Source organism: Mandrillus leucophaeus, unplaced genomic scaffold (assembly GCF_000951045.1).
Source record: "Mandrillus leucophaeus isolate KB7577 unplaced genomic scaffold, Mleu.le_1.0 Scaffold113, whole genome shotgun sequence".
Taxonomy (NCBI): Eukaryota; Metazoa; Chordata; class Mammalia; order Primates; family Cercopithecidae; genus Mandrillus; species Mandrillus leucophaeus.
In genome coordinates this window covers 3,625,804-3,644,378 of record NW_012099543.1, presented here as the reverse complement: position 1 = coordinate 3,644,378, position 18,575 = coordinate 3,625,804, and the positions used below count along the sequence as shown (strand labels likewise).

Below are 18,575 nucleotides of genomic sequence, written 5' to 3'. Positions count from 1 at the left end.
CATACATCTGTGTTCCTTTATAACCTTCTTTACCAAAGCACATCTTACTTTATACATTCTGTATATAGAATTATATCTAGTAGTTTTAATTACATGTATTAACTATTATTTTAACCCTAATTTCCAGTGAATAACCTAGGACTCTTTAATATAACATAATATGACTTTAAGATTTTAAGTTACTGAAAAACATTTGGAAACTAGTTTCATTTACCAAAGATTACTAAAGTCACAGGAGCTAAAAGGCATTTCTATTTTCTCTGAGTTCTTTCATATATTTTCATAGTGAAATATCACATGCATATGACACATCTTATTTTCAATTTAGTTTCTTTTCTCTCTCTCTCTCTTTTTTTTTTTTTTTTTTTTTTTTTTTTTTTTTTTAAGAGACAAGATCTTCTCTGTCACCCAGGCTGGAGTGCAGTGGTGTGATCATAGCTCACTATAGCCTTGAACTCCTTGGTTAAGTGATTCTCCCGCCTCAGCCTCCTGAATAGCTGGGACTACAGGCATGCACCACTGAGCCAAGCTAATTTTTAAATTTTGTGTAGAGATGTGATCTCACTTTGTTCCTCAGGGTGGTCTTGAAATCTTGACTTCTAGCAGTCCTCCTGCCTTGGCCTCCCAAATTGCTGGGATTACAGGCGTGAGCCGCTGCACCTGGCCAGTTTGTTTCTTAATTCAATCACTGACTTCAGAATGGAGCCCTTTAAGGAAAAGGGCTAACAAAGTATGCAGTTTTTAGGGCCTAATATTTATTGGAAGGCGAACATTCACATACCCGCCAAAGCCAAAGAAATCAGATAACACGATACAAAAGAGAGAAGAGTTTTAGACCTGGAAAGAATCTGTCTGCTCTGCAACTCTTGGGGTTCTGTTAAGAAAAACAGATTCCTCCCAAAAAGGAGTCTGTGGGGCCTTTTCTGTTTTCTCCCAAGGGAGTCCAGGCTGTCAGAAATTCCTTTTTATTAGGTCTTTTATGTGGCATTGAGGGTGGCAGGAAGAAAGAGGGACAGGCAGAAGCAAATGGAGAAACAGAATTCAGTTGACAGAGTTTAACAGAGAAAAAACAGGGGCCTTATAACAACACACGTGTATACATATGTACCCCAAATACCCGTTTTCACTAAGTTGACTTTTGACTCCAGAGCTCTTTAAAAAAAAATCTTTTTCCTAATTGTAATTCCTACTCAAGCCATTTTACTTTTGCTTCTGATGCTAGCGGGGCGCTCATCGTCACAAGAGCACCCCACAGAAGCAGCCATCCACTGCAGCAGCTGCTCATCGCCCTTCTGTAGTGCATGAGATGGACAGCTTTCCGCTGACAATCTCTCTAAATGTGACGACGTTTTTGACGTGTCCTGTACTCATGCATAAGTGTCTGAAAGATGAGCCACACCATTCCAGGAAGTGACAGCCACCTAGGACTTCCCCCATGGATCCTTCATTCCCTTTGCTCATTTCTTAGTCTTTCAGCTCCCGATCTGGCTCGCCACATGTTTCGTGGTGGCCAGGTCTATGCAAACCTACCCCCAACTCCATGGCAGCTGACAGGCTAAAGAAAGAGGATGACAAATCCAGTTTCTTAGAAAGAAACATTTAATAGACACTCAAGAACAGAAGCCATGTCTGTGTCCCGGATGGTGGCTAGACAAGATGGCGGATCCCCACTGCAAAAGTTTCTGTAACTTTCAAAAGGTCAAGGCCTAGAGGCTTCTGACAAAATCAGCACTAGCAAAAGCAGCAGGAACAGCTTTAGTGAAATCACTAAGACAGAATTCACACAAGGAACTCAGTGTCTGTACAAGTGAGTAATCTCTAAAATAGCAATTCACAAGGTTAGGGTTGAGGAGGGGTGGTCAGAGGTTCCTTTTGAGATTCTGAACACTTTATGGATACTCCATCCAGAAAAAGGCATAATCACATTTTGCATATGATTTCAGGGGCTTGTTAGACTCCTCTGGAAGTCCATCCATGGTATGAAACTTGGCTAACCTTTGATTTATCAGTTACTCAGCCCTCCATTTACTCAGCTCCTCTCACACTTAGATGATTATATATTATACATTATATTGTATTCCTTGATTTCAATAGAATGTTATCTAGCAGACATATTAATATTTTGGTTACTTACTATATGTGAAAAACACAACTTCTTTATTTTCTTTTTTTTTTTTTTTTGAGGCAGAGTTTTGCTCTTGTTGCCCAGGCTGGAGTGCTGTGGCACCATCTCAGCTAACTGCAACCTCCATCTCCTGGGTTCAAGCGATTCTCCTGCCTCAGCCTCCCAAGTAGCTGGGATTACAGACTCCCACCACCACGCCTGACTAATTTTAAAAATATTCTTAGTAGAGAGGGGGTTTCATCATGTTGGCCAGGCTAGTCTCGAACTCCTGACCTCTGGTGATCCACCCGCTTTGGCCTCCCAAAGTGCTGGGATTATAGGTGTGAGCCACTGTGCCCAGCTGACACAACTTCTTTCTAAATAATCTTTATGCAACTTATAAGTTATAATCCTTATTATCCTAACGTAGAAGTATGACCCAATCTTTGAGTTTAGTTTCTTTGTTTACTCATCAAACAGTCTCTCTTTCATTTTTAATTGTAAGAAATTAGTTCTGTAACATAAGTGAGCCTGAAAGAAAAAGAACAGGCTCTGATAATGGAGTAGTTTCTATCAGACTAATCTTCCCAGCAGTCCCACACTGTTCCACTCACACACAGTCACTCTCAGTGCCTTCCCAGGGGCAGCCCATAGCAGAATAGGATGCACACTGCTCTGGGATGGAAGGAAAGGCAAGACTTCAAGGACTGGGCCGCCTAGCCAAACCTCTTTGATGTGTTGCATTAAATTTTTGAAGTTTTTATGGATTTTGGAGGCAAGGAGAGATACAATAAGAAGCTCAATTAACTAAATGACTTATCTTTTATCAAAACTTCATCTCACCCTGAATGGGCTTTCAATCATCTCCCTGGTCTCACAAGCAAGCACGGAGGGATCCTTGCCTTGGAATTAGTCAGTTCTCTATGAATAGGCATTTAGGAACGTTTCTCTCTGTAGGTAGAATGTCACATCAGCTACCCAGGCATTTACTTGGTTTCTGTCCTGATAGAGCCCAAGTGCTTATGTGAGAACCTAATTCTCTCACCTTGTCCTCCTGTTCTTATGAGTTTTAAAAATTCTTTTCCTTGACTCCACAAAATGATTGTGTCATTTTGGCTTCTGCCAGGTTAGCAGCTTCCTTGCTTTTGATTCCAACTTCATTGTGTCCCCTAATCCGTAAATGCCTACTTGATTTCAGCCCATTTCCTTGCTGATCTCCAGTGGCACTGGCGTGTGTACAGACACACTGAGTTCCATTTACACGTGCCCGGGGTGTGCACTCAGCCTCACAATCATCCACACTCGTGTCCCCACTTTCCGACAATCACTTGTACTCAGTGTCCTCCATTTACTCAGCCCCAGTCACTCTCGCCCAACCATATACACCTGTTCCATTCACTCACACTCCTGGTTGTTCTCTTCACATTCACATTCCTTCACACTCTTGACTAGCCACCCCACTGCCCTCCATTTAGTCCTACCCAGTCTCACCTAGCCCAACCCATATGTACACCAGAGTCAGCTCACTCACAGTTGCACAGTCAGTCCCTCAAATGCAGTCACTCCCTCAGGAACTCCTTCCCTCTCACTCAGGCGCAATGTCTCATTCATCTTCAGTGCCCTTCACACACTTCATATACACACTGGGTATGTGTCACACCCAGTCACACAAACTTCAGGCACAGCCAGTCCTACCCACACTTATTAACACTTATTTCACTCATGCCCAGCCCCACCCACTCACACCTAGTCACACTCACACGTGGTCCTACACAGTTCCAGTACACCTAGCCTCACACAGTCCTACTCATAGTCACACTCAGTCATGCTCACACATGGTCCCACACAGTTCCAATACACCTAGCCTCACACAGTCATGCATACCTAGTCACACTCAGTCACACTTATACATGGTCCCACCCACTCACACTCACACCTAGTCACACTTATATAAGGTCCCACACCGTTCCAATACACCTAGTTTCACACAGTCATACTGACACCTACTCACACTCAGTCACACTCACACATGGTCCCACACAATCATGCTCACACTAGTCATACTCTATTCTACTATCTCTCAGATAATTCCACTCTATTCCATTCTCTCTGTGTCATTTGTCCCCTCAGAAGGATGCAGCATTCAAGGTTCTATCTTGGAAGCAGAGACTGGGCCCTCACCAGATGCTGAACTTGCCGAGCACCTTGATCTTCCACTTCACCTTCATCAGAACTGTAAGAATTAACTTTCTATTATTTATAAATTACTCAGTCTAAGATATTTTGTTATAGCAGCAGGATCAGATTGAGACAAGGAATTTATACAAATTTAGACTATGCATGAATCCACAAGAATCCAAGTGGCACAAGAATCTAGCACCAAAAGGGCAGCTCAGGGAAAGCTGATTCAATTTAAAGTTCAAAAGAAGAGGCAAAACTAATTCTAGAAACTTGTTCCCTTGAGATGCTTGGAGACGTGCCCTGGTTTAGAAAGAAAATACAGAATGGAAGCTTTGCTCTAAAAGACAGGTTCTTGCATTAGGAAAAGGGTTACTTCAGACTCATTGGCTCTAAATAAATTAGTCAGGAGAAAACTAATGAATGTCACCATGGAATTATCAATAGGACTTAGCCTTCTCAAAATAGTTGTGAATGGGATAAAAGAGCAACAATGAGTTAACCAGAGAGACTGGAAGGTGTTAATTAGAGAGAGAGAAAAAAGAAAATGTCGTATAGAAACAAATGTTGGTACAAGCATACAAGTAAAATTTTCAAATGTGTCATTAATAATTTCATTGTATAATTAATTTGTAAGCTGCTAAGAATTCCTCATTTACTGAGGAAATGTCTGATTGCCACAAAAGAAAACTTGTCTGGCTTTGGGAAGCAACAGGCTTAGAAAAAAAATTAAAGGCATCTTTACTAGAAGTTCAAGGTGAAAACATTGTATTTTTTCTAGTACTTCACTACGTAATCTAAAGATGTCTGGAAAGGAGCCAATCAATTAAAAATATAGCTAGAGGAAGCCATTCAGGGAGAAGACTTGTGGCAGTAGCAGTCTGTGCAAATATTTCTCTTTCTGTTTTTCCAAGCAAAAATTAAACCTTGATTATCCCTTTATAAAAACAGGTACTCATTTGCCAGTGAAATGTGTGAACTGCTTCTCTTTAGCAGCATAGTACCCAATTATTCTCATAGAAAATAATTTTGTTTACATAATTTAGAAAGTATACTGTCTTCTTGGTGTGATTGTTCTTTTTGTGTGTACAGATAACCCCATTTAAAGTAATATTTAAAACTCTATCTTGGATTTCTTGAGGGATTCTGGTTTGATTAGGCCATGTGAGTAGATAAATTAAAAAATGATGCAAATGTGCTGACACAAGAAACAATATTCAAAGGTAGACACCACCCAGGTGACATTTCTTATTGCTATGCATATGTATGTACATGTGTATGTTGGTGTGTATTTACATACCTTTGGGAAGACACAGGTGTAGCCAGAATGCTCTCACATGGTTGTCATTATCAAAATTCTCACAATATATCCATCTCTTCACTTTTTGAGCTCATGGTAGGATTGAATTCCATTATTTCATGTTTCTATTGTATCTGTGTGGGAACCATGTGACTAGTTTTAAGTAAATATTCATGAGCAAAGGTGACTTTGGTTAGTCTCTGGTTAATTGCAAGTCTCTCTGGAGCACCCTTTAACTCTGTGATGTTTGAATGTGATGTTTGTGACTGCTTTATGAGCCTGAGTCTCTAAATAACTAAAAGGAACAGAACCCCCTGTTAACCTGTTACGGACATGAATAAGAGAGAAATCTTTCTTGTTTAAGTCATCAAAACTATGGAATTGTTTGTTATTGCAATATACCCTAGCCCTATTCAGATTTCTATAATCTGATAGTAAGGGCAGATTTGGAGACAATTTACCAAAACATAATTATAATTCTGGTGACTCAGTTTGGGAAAAGAAATCCCATTTGACGTCAGAGATTCCATCTCCAGAAATCAAGGGCAGTTGCTTCAATTTTTACAGATTCCTATTTGTTTTTGGACTAGACTCCAAAGAATTTGTTGTACTGTACAATTTTTAAGAAACTTAAGCTGAATAAATCTCCTGAAAAATTCATTTTTGCCTGTAGAGCTGCTCATGGACTATATTGAATGGTAGCAACCAGTTCTTACCACCTTGGTTATACCACAGGCAGTGCTAGTTTTTCTTAGCAAAGTTGAACTAACTATAACTTTGATTTATAATATATGTTAATGTGATACAAAAATGATAGTTCTTTTGTTTGGGTCTTTCACTGAACACATTTTATTGATTGCAGAGTTGTACAGCCAAAGGTATTGTAGAGAGGGTTGGGGGATGCCTAAAAATGCTGAGTTTGTTGGCAGCATCGAGATGACTCCTAATTTCTAACAGTTTCATTTTTCTGAGGCAGGAGCCAAATGTTATATTGTTTTAGCCAAGCTTCTTGAAAGATTAGCCTATAATTTCTTTCCTTGTTTTCTGACATTCTTTCTTACGATCATTAAGTTTTAGTCACCACCTTGACACCAAACTTGCACTGGAAAAGGTCTCTAATTTACTCCAGCGCAACAAGATCTTTGGGTACATTTCGGACTTACTATTTTGATCTCCTGGAAGCTTTAGAAACTGACACATAATTGTTTATGTCAACTTTATTGGATCCCAGGTTCCCCGTATATTTGGATAAACATTATTTCTGGTGTGAAACAACAGAGTGAGGTTGTTTCTGGATGAGATTAGTGTTTGAATTGGGAGACTGAGTGAAGCACAGTGCCCTTCCCAGTGTGGCTGTGCATCTTACTATCTGTTGAGGGCCTGGACTGAACAAAAAGGTGGAGAAAGGGAGAATTCACTCTGCCTGCTTGAGCTGGGACATTAATCTCATCCTGCTTTCAGACTGGGGTTTACACCATCTGGACTCCTGGTTCTTAGGCCTTTAAACGTGGACTGGAACTATGCACTGGGGTTTCCTAGGCTTCTAGCTTGCAGATGGAAGATTATGGGACTTCTCAGCTTCCATAATTATGTGAGCCAATTCCTGCAATAAATCTCTTTATATAGATAGATATAGATATCTATCTGTATATACAGTTGTATATCTGTATATATGTCTGTCATCTAACTGTCTAATCATCTATCTCCTATCTGTTCTGTTTCTTTAGAGAGCCCTGACTGATACACTAACCAATCATTTCCTTCTTGAAACTCTTTCCTACCATTGTTCCTTGACAGCAGTCTAGCTTGGAGGTTCTGTTTCTTCACTGGAATCTTCTACTCCATATCCTTGGGCTCCTTTTCCTCTCCTTACCATTTAAATATTGGTTAGTATTATTTTATTTTCATTCCACTACCTGAATGCTGATGATTTATAAATCTTTGTCTCCATCATAAAGCTGAGTCATGGGTACAAGAAGTACATTAAAAATATACACCTCCTGCTACTTCGATTAGGATGTTCTATGGGGCTTCTATATTCAACCCATCCGACAGAATTCATGATCTTCCCCTCTCTAAGCATCTCCACTCAAAGTCTGTTCTTTTATATTTCCATTCTTGAGAAATGAAACCTCCATCTGCTGAGCTATTAAACCAGAAACATGAGAATAATTATAGAACCTTCATATATAAGTGTTTAAATACTATTGTTTCAACTGCCTAAATATCTGTTGAATTTATCTCTCCCCCAATATCCTCATTAAAGCTTCCATATTTCTCTGTCTTCTTGTCCATGAATTAGTATAGATGCTCCCTGACCAGTTCACTTTCCTCTTGTCTTAGCTTCCCAATTTACCTTCCACAGGGCAGTCAGAATGATCTTTCCAAGACAAATCAGAATGTTTCCCTTCCTTGAGGAAAAACCCATCAATGTTTCTGCATTGATTTAGGATTATACTCCAAACTCTTTTATATGGTGCACAATGCTCCTGAGGGCCTAGAACTTTCCTGGTTTTAGCCCTGAAATTCTCGCCATCACAGACAAAGCCTCATTCCCTGGGCACACTGCAATGGTTTATCATCCCAGCTCAAAATATCTTTTTTGTTCTGGTCTTCTTGACTTGTCTTCAAGGTTCTGCTTAAGTTGAATTTTTCTAAAATCTTATCCCAACCAATTTTTTCTCTAGCCTGAAATGTGTATACAGTGCTTGTATGTCCTCTAAGAGAAGGGATTATCATATTCTGCTTTAATCTGGTCTTGCTACACTTTGTGCTTTTTAAAGAGAGATGCTCTATTGTTTTCATCTCTACATTTCAAACAACACATCTAGCACAGTGATTAGCACATTGTCAGCCATTGATAAATATTTGTTGTATGATATTAGAAAAACTCAGGGCATCCATCTTAATGCTGTGTTAATTAAATAACATCACTCTTTGCTGATTAACTTAGTGTTTTCACATTTTTATTGTTTCACTTTGAAGTACAATCTTTTATTTTTCCTCTTCTGTTTTACTACCATTATTTATTCAAAAATAGTGATGATTTTTCTTGTTCTCTTAGTAGATCCCCTGTAATATGTTTAAACTCATTTGAATATCTTCCTGCTTCTTCCATCCTGTAATATGTTTAAACTCATTTGAATATCTTCCTGCTTCTTCCATCCTAAAAGATTTAGACATGTTTGGAATAATTAAGAATATTTCCAAAAAGGATTTCTTACAACACTTAGTGAGGATCAAAAATGTGCCAGGTTCTGTAAACCTATGTGTAAACTGAGGAATTTTGACTTCTGTCCTACAAAAATTTACAATCCAGGCAGTAAAGCTGAACAATCTAGCCTGAAAATCTATTTTAAAGCTTTTCCCCCCTAGTCTCAAGATATAACCTTGAAGCTTACTGCAAAACCCTTTTTTTTCTTCTCCTTAGTCTTAAAATATGACCTTGGAATGTACTTTCTTTGAAACACCATGTCCCTCCCTTTCCTGCCATACACTCCCTCACCTCCGTGCACATTTATCTAACTGTATGCTTGTATCTAATTATGTGCTTACTTAGAAGTTCCAGGGGGCTAATCTTAAAACAGACAAAGCATAGAGACCCAGCTGCCAAATTCCAGAGATTACCTCAAGGCAGTTAGTCAACAGCCCGGCCAGTGCTGAGATGACACCAGCCTGTGCTCCAGATGGCCCAAGGCTTCAGATAGCACAAAACATGCAGACCTTGGCCTCAGCGTCCCTCCCTCATGCCTCCCATTCCAAGTTCCCTTTTGTAAGCCCCTCTTCCCAGCCTGAAGTTTGAAATGGTTCCTAGAGGCGTAAGCCAGCTGCATCCCCACTGCTAGCTTTGGAAAATAAAGTCACTTTCCTTTTCACTGCACTTCGTTCTTGTTATTGCTTTTGCAAGTGGTGAGTAGCTGAGCCTGAGCTTGGTTACAAGGCAAGCATATGCTCTTAAGAATTTCATTTTAAAAAGCCCCAAATTATGAATATATAATCTAATGACCTGGGAATCTCTTCGTGTAATATACAAAATGTCTTTTAGGGATAAATAGAGGGGCGATATTTAGTTTCTTAGGTGCAAAACCCAACCAAAAAAGGCATATTTGAAACAAAACTGAATATTTCCCTTTTCCTTTTATTGATTTATTTTAAATTTTAGCTGTCCTGTTTTTAATTTTTAAGAGCTTCTTGTCTCTATTACTCCTTTTAAATAGTATTCTGTTCTTTGTTACTGACATAAACGTATTTCTCAGAGAATAGTAATGGCAGATTTAAAAAAATGCTTCTTAAACCCTGCATTGCCTCGTCTTCCTTTGTATTCCTATTTTTTCTTTTTTCCCCTATTTCTAAATGTTTTTCTGCTGGAGATTTCTCTAAAATACTTGTGGCAGTCATGTTTTAAGATTGAGGCAATAGAAAGTTGATTGAACGCTGCAGGCCAAGGGAACTTATTTGCTGATAATTTAGAGGGTAGTCCAGGGCAACTAAGCTCTTTCATTAGGACTCTTCAGATTTAGGGTGTCTTTTCCTTGGGACTATTTGTTCTAGGGAGGCATCCTCTCATATACTATCTTGGAGTGGGGCTTTAAGCCCAGCTCTAGCATTCTATAAGAAGGGAGGAGGAAGGAGGCTGAGGCTGGATCTACTATTCACTGTGAAACTTTGTTTATTCAGTCCTGTTGTCAGCTCCATGTTCCCACCTTCCTGCCTTCTACTTAGGTACCCTAAATCTGAAGCCTTCAGATTCTGTCTTTTAAGGAAGCAGTAATGGTGGGGGTGAGATGTAAGAGGGATAACCACCAAACTGCCAAGGATAGTTGAGAGTGGCATATATATATACAGAGAGAGAGAGTTTTTTTTTTCTTTCTTTTTTTTTGACAATCTCGCTCTGTCACCCAGGCTGGAAAGCAGTAGCATGATCTTGGCTCACTGCAACCTCTGCCTCCCAGGCTCAAGCAATTCTCGTGCCTCAGCTTCCCAAGTAGCTGGGATTACAGGTGGACCCCACCACTTTGACTAATTCTTGTATTTTTTGTAGAGACGGGATTTTGCCATGTTTGCCAGTCTTGTCTCAAACTCCTGGCCTCAAGTGATCTGCCAGCCTTAGCCTCCCAAAGTCCTGGCATCAGGTGTGGGCCATGGTGCCCAGCCTGATCTAATATTTTCACAAAGAATTTTAATTAATGCCTCTGCATTTAATCATATACATATTACTCCTATTTGAACTATTTTGATAGTTCAAAAGCAGAATCTTTCAAGGCATCCTGTTTGTAGAACACTGTTCATACTTCTTTCCTATATTAAGTCTGTTACTAATCCTATATCTGTTTTCTATCTTTTAAAAAAGTATTGAAGTCTTTCAATTTCGGTAGTCATATTATTTTCTTCCCCTTGGAACTTGTACCTTTTATATTTTAATTCTCATACTGTTATTTGGGGAAATATCATTATTTCAGGACAGAGAAGAAATAGATGTACATATTCAATCTACTGTTGTTTGAAATAAATTTATGATGCTTTTGTTTGCTAATTTTCCTTTGCCACATTCACTGGTTATGTGAAGAACATACTCTACTACTTATTCCTTCTAAAGCGATTACACTTTAAATTTGTCCTTTCTAGTCACTGTAAGTGCAATGAATGTGTTGTAGAACATGGCCTATAGATGAACGTGAAACTAACCTTCTTTAGAAATTCTAGAAAAAATCAACTTGCAAACGTATCTAATCACTAAAAGCATATTCTGTGCAGATAGTCTTTATTTACTAGTTGTCAATTTACTTGCTTATTTACTAGTTATCAAAGGGTTATTTTCATGCAAAATAAAGATATACCAGTAAAAGCCTTAAAACTTTGGAGGGCTGATTTTCTACTTCATGATCTTTTTTTAAAAATGTCAGACATGACTAAGGAGTGAGGTCTTTTTCCTTCCTTTCTATATAGATATAAAACCCCTTTCAATCTCCAGGTTTTGTTGATTTTGTTCTCTGTCTTTTTTTTTTTTTTTACTTTCTATTTCCTGCACTCTGGTCAAATCAACCTCAGCACTCACTGGCTGTAATGAAAATGGCAAATACCTTCCCTGCAGCCTGTCTGCTCCTAGCTCAGCCTGTTCTTCACACTGCCACCATAATGATGTTTTAAAGACAAATATAATCATAATCCTAGAGCAGAGATTGTTCACCTGAAATCATCCATGGTTGATCAACTTTATAAGTCTTTGAATCCCTTAGATTATAGACAAAAAATAGTGTTTATGATTATTTTATTTAGGGGCGAAGCCTAGATATTTCGTCATATCCTTGAAAGAGTCTGACACTTCCGACTTTTAAAAATCACTCCATGGGGAATCAAGTTGATGAATAATGATGAGACTAGCCAGTGATCTCAACACAAATGACTACCAAAATCTCTATTATTTTTCTGGAAACAAGATTACCAGAAATCTAAATGGCATCTATGATTGATTGGTATTCTCTTCTCCCCACATAAGAATGGCAGAAGAATGACTGTTAGCCAAGTGTCTGTCAAAACAAACTACAAATATATTCTTTAGAAAACAGGCTGTTAAAATGGATCAGGTATAAATATGTTTTGCATATCACAAAAGACACCTAAATTAAGGAAAGCTGTGAAAGAGCAGATAGCCATTTTTCAATTCCATATGACCAATGTGGCATTTTTTGATATCTTAGTCAGTTATTCAAAGGTCTGGAAATGCCATACGTGCCTATGTAATTTGGAGTCACTGCTTTTGATACAGGCAGTGAGTCTAGAAATTTCTACCTTACTCAGAACAATCATGCTATGACTTTTTCCTACTTGTGCAATTACCAAGATTTCACACCATTTAACATTTTATGTTTATGCACATGAATATTTACAGGGGAATAGACTTGGGCATTAAAAAAAAAAAAAGTCATTCAGCTTCCTTGACTTCATCAGGTTGTTTGTGGAGAGGCTATTTCACAAACACACAAGCTACAAATCAAAGGTATATGACACCTTTTTATATTATCAGGCAACATGGTGATGAAAAAAATGAAATGGAGTTTGTGAATTTTATTACTCAGGGTGACAATTTAATATGTGGGTGATGGTGTGCAGCTCCCAAATGAGATTTGTTGCATCCTCGGAACTGCATAAAATGTCTAAAGAGAGGGGCAAGCTTCCATGCCATATATAGACAGACTCATTGGATCTCCGGAGGAAGTTAGATTGGAAACTTGGAAGTCCACAGTCATTCACAGATGATAAAGTGTGTGAAGTGGAGAGCAGGGAGAGGCTGTGCTTGCATGAATAATTTTAATGACTTAATGTTTCTTCTTATTAATTTTAACATAGGGCAGTGGGATAAGGAAGTCATCAGTCTTGCATATGTCATTTTCTTCTACAGATGGTACAATGGTTGATTTGGTACAAGCATCATACCAAATATGTATGCAGGAAGCCAAAAAATAGAATCAAATCAAACATGATTTTACACTTGTTATTATTCCTAAGAATATCTGTGCTCCCATAGGCATACGTCTCAGATAGGAGAATGCTATTGGAATTTCTGGTCTCTGCATTGAGGGGCTGTTGGTCTTTTGGAAAGATGTGCTTATTGAATGGGACAAGCCAGATCCAAGAGGCATCACTAGGGCTACTCCCAGACCTACGTGTGATTCAAGGTTGTGCTTCTCCTCTGCACATGAGACAGGTGAGTTATGTTACTTTCTAGGTAAGAAGGAGGGGAAGAGGTAAGTTACCTGAAATCATCTGATGCATTATTATCCCCTTCAGTATGGACATAATGTCAGAAGAGGATCTCTGAATCAGATAGGATAAAGCATTCTTTCGACCTCCCTGCTGGGGGCTTGTCTGTGCTGGACAAGACTGTGCAGGTGAAAACCAGATGAACTCAAACCACTTGTCTGATTAAATGGGCCAACTGTGTCAGTCATCGCCCAAATAAATGGTGTTTCTGTGCCAACTTTCATGTGTATACTTTGGAGGAAATTGTTACTTCCTATTCTGATCTCATCTTTTTCATAGGAATCTTAGAAGTATTGGAAAGCTGTTTTGAAATCCATTTTAAAACCTAAGATTGAGACTCACAATTTTTTTTTCCTTTATATAGGTATTCTCAGTTTAAATTGCTTTACATTTTTACTTTTTCATTTCACAAATAGAAAGTAATTTATTTTGTTCCTCTTTGAGGGTGCTAAGATAGGATCACTGATTAGAAACTGATAACCACCCACTTGAGCCAGAATTTCTATCTTCTTATGAAACAGCGCTAAAACATTTGATGTAAAATTCCTCAGTATTTTTCAGATCAGACCCTCATTCATTTTAACAAAATTTACCTACCTGTGAAAGATCAGAACATGTGCTTTCAGGCTACTATTCCCTTATTAAATCAGTGAGCAAATGGCCTTAAAAGGGATTCAGTTGAAATCAAAGAAACATTGTTTGAGTGCCTGTTGTATGTCAAGCCCCTTGAAAACACTGGGGAGAAAAAAGCAAATATTACAGCGTATAGAAAAGTAAGTAAAGATATTTAACAAACGACACTAACACAATGTGATAAGTGCTGTGATAGGGAATTTGGCTGTGTGATTTCAGTGTCAGTGGATTTCTTATTCAGTTAATCTCATCTGCCAAAGAAAATATTTTTGTAGCGAGGAAATGTCACCTCTGTTCACCATTGGAAATTACTATTTATCAAGTTGTCATTTACTTGGATACTGTTATCAGGTATTGTCTAACAGATAATATAGAGGGAAAATAGAACTATCCTCAATAGAGCCCCCTTTGACTTGTAAACTATGATACTCATAATGTTTAGTGCATGGTGTATATTTAGCCTCCTGCCCATCTGGTCTTTTGTGGAGGGACTGAACAATTGATTCCCATAAGATCCAGTATTAATGAGAGCCCTCATTGTGGTTATTTTTATTACTCTCTTTCTTGAGGCATTGTTTTCCGAATGAGAATATTTACTGGGTACAAATGTAATTGCTTCAGAGATTTCCAGAAAAGGTGCTAAATTCATCCTTATCCCAAAGCTGAATTTTAATTGATCTTTTTTCCTCACCGACTTTTTCAGTTTTGTTTTTCACCACTTACAAATAAGAATCAGTTGCATGTTCCAATCCTGGAGGTCTCTGAGTTTCCAAACTCTGAAGAAAGGGGCAAGAAAGGAAGAGTTAGGGATGCCCTGTATTCGTTCCTATGTGACTTCCATCTGTCTTATACCTGCTGCGTGAGGAGCTGACGCCAACACCCAAAGCCCTGGACAAAGACTTCCTCCACAGTCACTTTCCTCTGACCCACGGGAACCTCCTTGGTTCCTCTCCCTCTTGCCTTCACAGCTGGACTTCCGCTTGTCATCTTGCCCTGTTGGGATCTGGCACCTGCAGAGCTGCTCTGGAAACCCCATAGGGCCTATCTCTGGCACTTGCACTACTCCACTCGCTCTCAGTAATGTGAGCGTGAGGTGTCCCGTCTCCTCGCCTAACCCTTTCATAACATGGCTGGAAAGTCTTGTATGTACTGTCCCCAAAACAGATCAGACAATGTTGACCCAACAGAAGGAGCATGGTCACCTCAGTCCCGGTGGGGTGGGGGGTGGGCGGTGGGGAGTACACAGTGAAGGAGGCCTTGGATTTGGAGACAGAACTCATTTTGGGAACCTGGAAGCTCTCTGGAACTGGACACAAACTCTTGTCTCTGTAGTTTGCTTACCCAGGGGACTTGGCTAAGAGCTAGTGAATAACTTGTATAAGTATTATATGACCTTAATACGTAATATTGTTTAGCCTGAGTTTTTGATACAGTTTTCAACTGCATGCTGTTCTAACTCTGTCTGAGTTTCACAGAATTATTTCTCCAGAGTAAATTGACTTATTCTTCTGAGCAGAGCCCAGGTAGCCTAGTTATCTTAACTGTGAGGAACTGATAGAGCTCTCAATCTCCTTGGGGGATGTTTAAAAATACATAAAGCAAAATTATATCACCTTAAGAACGTTATGAGTTTCAAAGCATGCAGTCAGCCCTGCCAAATTTTCCTCTGCCTTTGAGAATTGGAATAAGTATTATAAGTGCAGACAACACTAGGTTTCTCTTGCAGGCAGATTTTTGTGATTGCACCCTGGACTTCCGTTCAGAATTCTTTTCAGTTTCTTAGGAAAGCTAAATGAAGTTGCTGCAGTAAGGCCAGAGGGGGGCACCAAATAATCGTGATTGATAGAGTGGTTTGGCTGAGCATTTGCAGGAGGCTCAGGCATCAGGCCTGTTGAGCCTCTGTGTCTGTTTTGAGCATTTTGGGCATAAAACATATTGAAGTCTCTTTGTTTACCGAATCATCATCAAGCCAGGAGCTGACACCCGAGCTTCAGTGGCCCAAAACGTACTCGGCTAATGGGGAAGCAGCAGTTGGCAGGATCTGTGGTTGTAAACATTTTAGAAAAATTTCTTCACTCTTTTTAGCTCCTTCCTTACTTCACTTATCAGAGTTGAACTGTGGGAAGAACTGAGAAACAAACTCTGCCATGCTCTTGGAAGGCGAGAATACAGAGATGGGTCGTTCTTTCTGAGACAGAGGAATTATTGGCAGTTTTCTAGCATTAATTGTTCTTGATAAATTGCTGAAATATCTATTTGGTCTTCAGGAAACTGGGGAGCATTCAATACCATTTAAAGTGTTTCTGCATTGTTGGCTATTTCAGAAAAGTTGGCTTCCTCTGCTGTATTTTCTAAAGCCAGATTTCTAAATTCAATACAACTTTCCACCACAAATGTTGCAATTTATCTTGTATGGAAAAGTAGTGTTTCATGTTTGTTGGTAGTTACTACTCCGTGTGATCTGTAGTTTGCTTAGATGTCCTTATTTATAGTGAATTAATTTAGAGCAGTGGACAGGGGCCAGGGCCAAGGAGTTGGAATGTCCTCTATTCAATTGAGGAGGGTCTAGGTACGCTTACTTCATTCTTTGTTAATACATGATGGATTCTAAGTCTTCTTGCAAAATACGTGTGGATACAAAAGTGATTAATTATGATCATGTCAAATTTGAGACTGATTTAAGTCCTGAACTATAATCTGTCACCTCAGTTTTCCTTTTAGACTTTTTGCACGGTTTAAGAATATTTCAAAAGTGTCCTTTGACCATCTCTTTTCGTAAAGTAAAATCTGTGATCATGGGGTTGCATGACAAGTGAATTCATGCACACAGAACAATGCTGACTCAGGGAGACAGAGAGTGTGAGGGTTCTTATAAATGCTGACCCCTTCCTATGCCGACATTGTCACTTAGTGTTTACGAACTTGAGCTCTGGAGCCAGGTTACTTGGGTACTTGGGTAGGAATGTAGGCCCTACCACTTATTATCTATATGACTTTGGCAAGTTACTGAGCCTCTGTGTGCCTCAGTTTCCTCATCCATAAAGTGGAGTAATGGTAGTATCATAGAGTTAGCCTGAGAATTAGATGAGTTACATGTAAAGCAGTTAGAATAGAACCTGGTGTATACAACTTCATAAGTACATGCTAAATAAATGTTTTAGGCCAGGCAGGGTGGCTCATGCCTGGAATTCTAGCACTTTGGGAGGCCAAGGTGGGTGGATTGTCTGAGCTCAGGGGTTCAAGATCAGCCTGGGCAAAATGGTGAAACCCAGTCTCTACTAAAATACAAAAAATTAGTTGGGTATTGTTGTGCGTGCCTGTAATCCCAGCTGCTTGGGAAACTGAGGCATGAGAATCGCTTGAACTCAGGTGGTGGAGGTTGCAGTGAACCAAGATCGCACCACTGCATTCCAGCCTGGGTGACAGAACTAGAGTCTGTCTCAAAAAATAAAAATAAAAAAAGTTTTAAAGGTGATATAAAACCTATTATGTCAGTCCTATAGAAGTTTTCCAGAGAAATTTACCATCAGGTGATTTTTATATGGGCATATATTGACTTAGTTGTTTCCTGTGCCTAGCTTCCTGGCTGGTATCTTAGGACCCTGCTGTTCTTTTATGCCTATAGAAACCTTTGGCCAGGCGCAGTGGCTCACATCTGTAATTCCAGCACTTTGGGGGGCCAAGGGGATGGATCACGAGGTCAGGAGATCGAGACCATCCTGCTGGCTAACACGGTGAAACCCCGTCTCTACTAAAAATACAAAAAAAAAAAAAAAAAAAGCCAAGCATGGTTGCGGGTGCCTGTGGTCCCATCTACTCAGGGAGGCTGAGGCAGGAGAATTGCGTGAACCCGGGAGGCGGAGCTTGAATGAGCCGAGATTGCGCCACTGCACTCTAGCCTGGGCAACAGAGCGAGACTCCGTCTCAAAAAAAAAAAAAAAAAAAGAAAAAGCAACACGAGAGAAGAAATAGAACAACCAAAATCTTGTAAAAAGGTCATATTACAACCGACTCTTCAACATAATTTATTTAACGAACATTCATATAGCACTTACAATGTGCCACACACTGTTTTAAATGCTGTACAAATATTAACTCATTTAATCCTCATTATAACAGAATACTTGTTGAATTTCAATTAAGTGATGTGGGAAAGTCCTCTAGCCTGCTATCTGACATGATAATCCTTTAATAAATATTTGTTGAAGGAATGAATACCTGTGAGTGACTCAATCAATCAGTCTGCCTTGTTTGGCTAACAAAAAAGCAAACAATACAGGAGGATGTTATATTAAGTGGCCTAATGTGTTCTCTGAAACTGGAAACAATTGAGACTCTTTATCCACAGCTGTATTCAGTTTGTACTGAAGGGACTAAAGTGGCCTAAATGTCCCTGTTCCTTTCTGAATATTAAGTCACTTGTTATTTTGATATTAAGCTTAGATGTTTAGTTGTCATAGAATTGGTAAAGTCTTGGTGACTTGTAGGTGTTACACTCAACTTATATTGAATATCTTAGTGTACCATTCTAAATTTCCATTTTTATCTTTATTTTGGATTTTGAGCAGACAGTATTATGATTCTGTTTAAGACATGAAG

The 18,575-nt window shown here is 39.2% G+C and overlaps 1 long non-coding RNA gene across 3 annotated transcripts in view; it reads left to right on the top strand.

The window, feature by feature from the left end:
- The window catches only part of LOC105550388, a 123,920-nt gene that overhangs the window by 99,513 nt on the left and 5,832 nt on the right, over window positions 1–18,575 (top strand). For all 3 annotated transcript variants that reach the window (XR_001007705.1, XR_001007706.1, XR_001007704.1), the window contains exon 2: window positions 4,235–4,339. This is a non-coding gene — a long non-coding RNA (uncharacterized LOC105550388). The remainder of the gene's footprint in view (window positions 1–4,234; window positions 4,340–18,575) is intronic.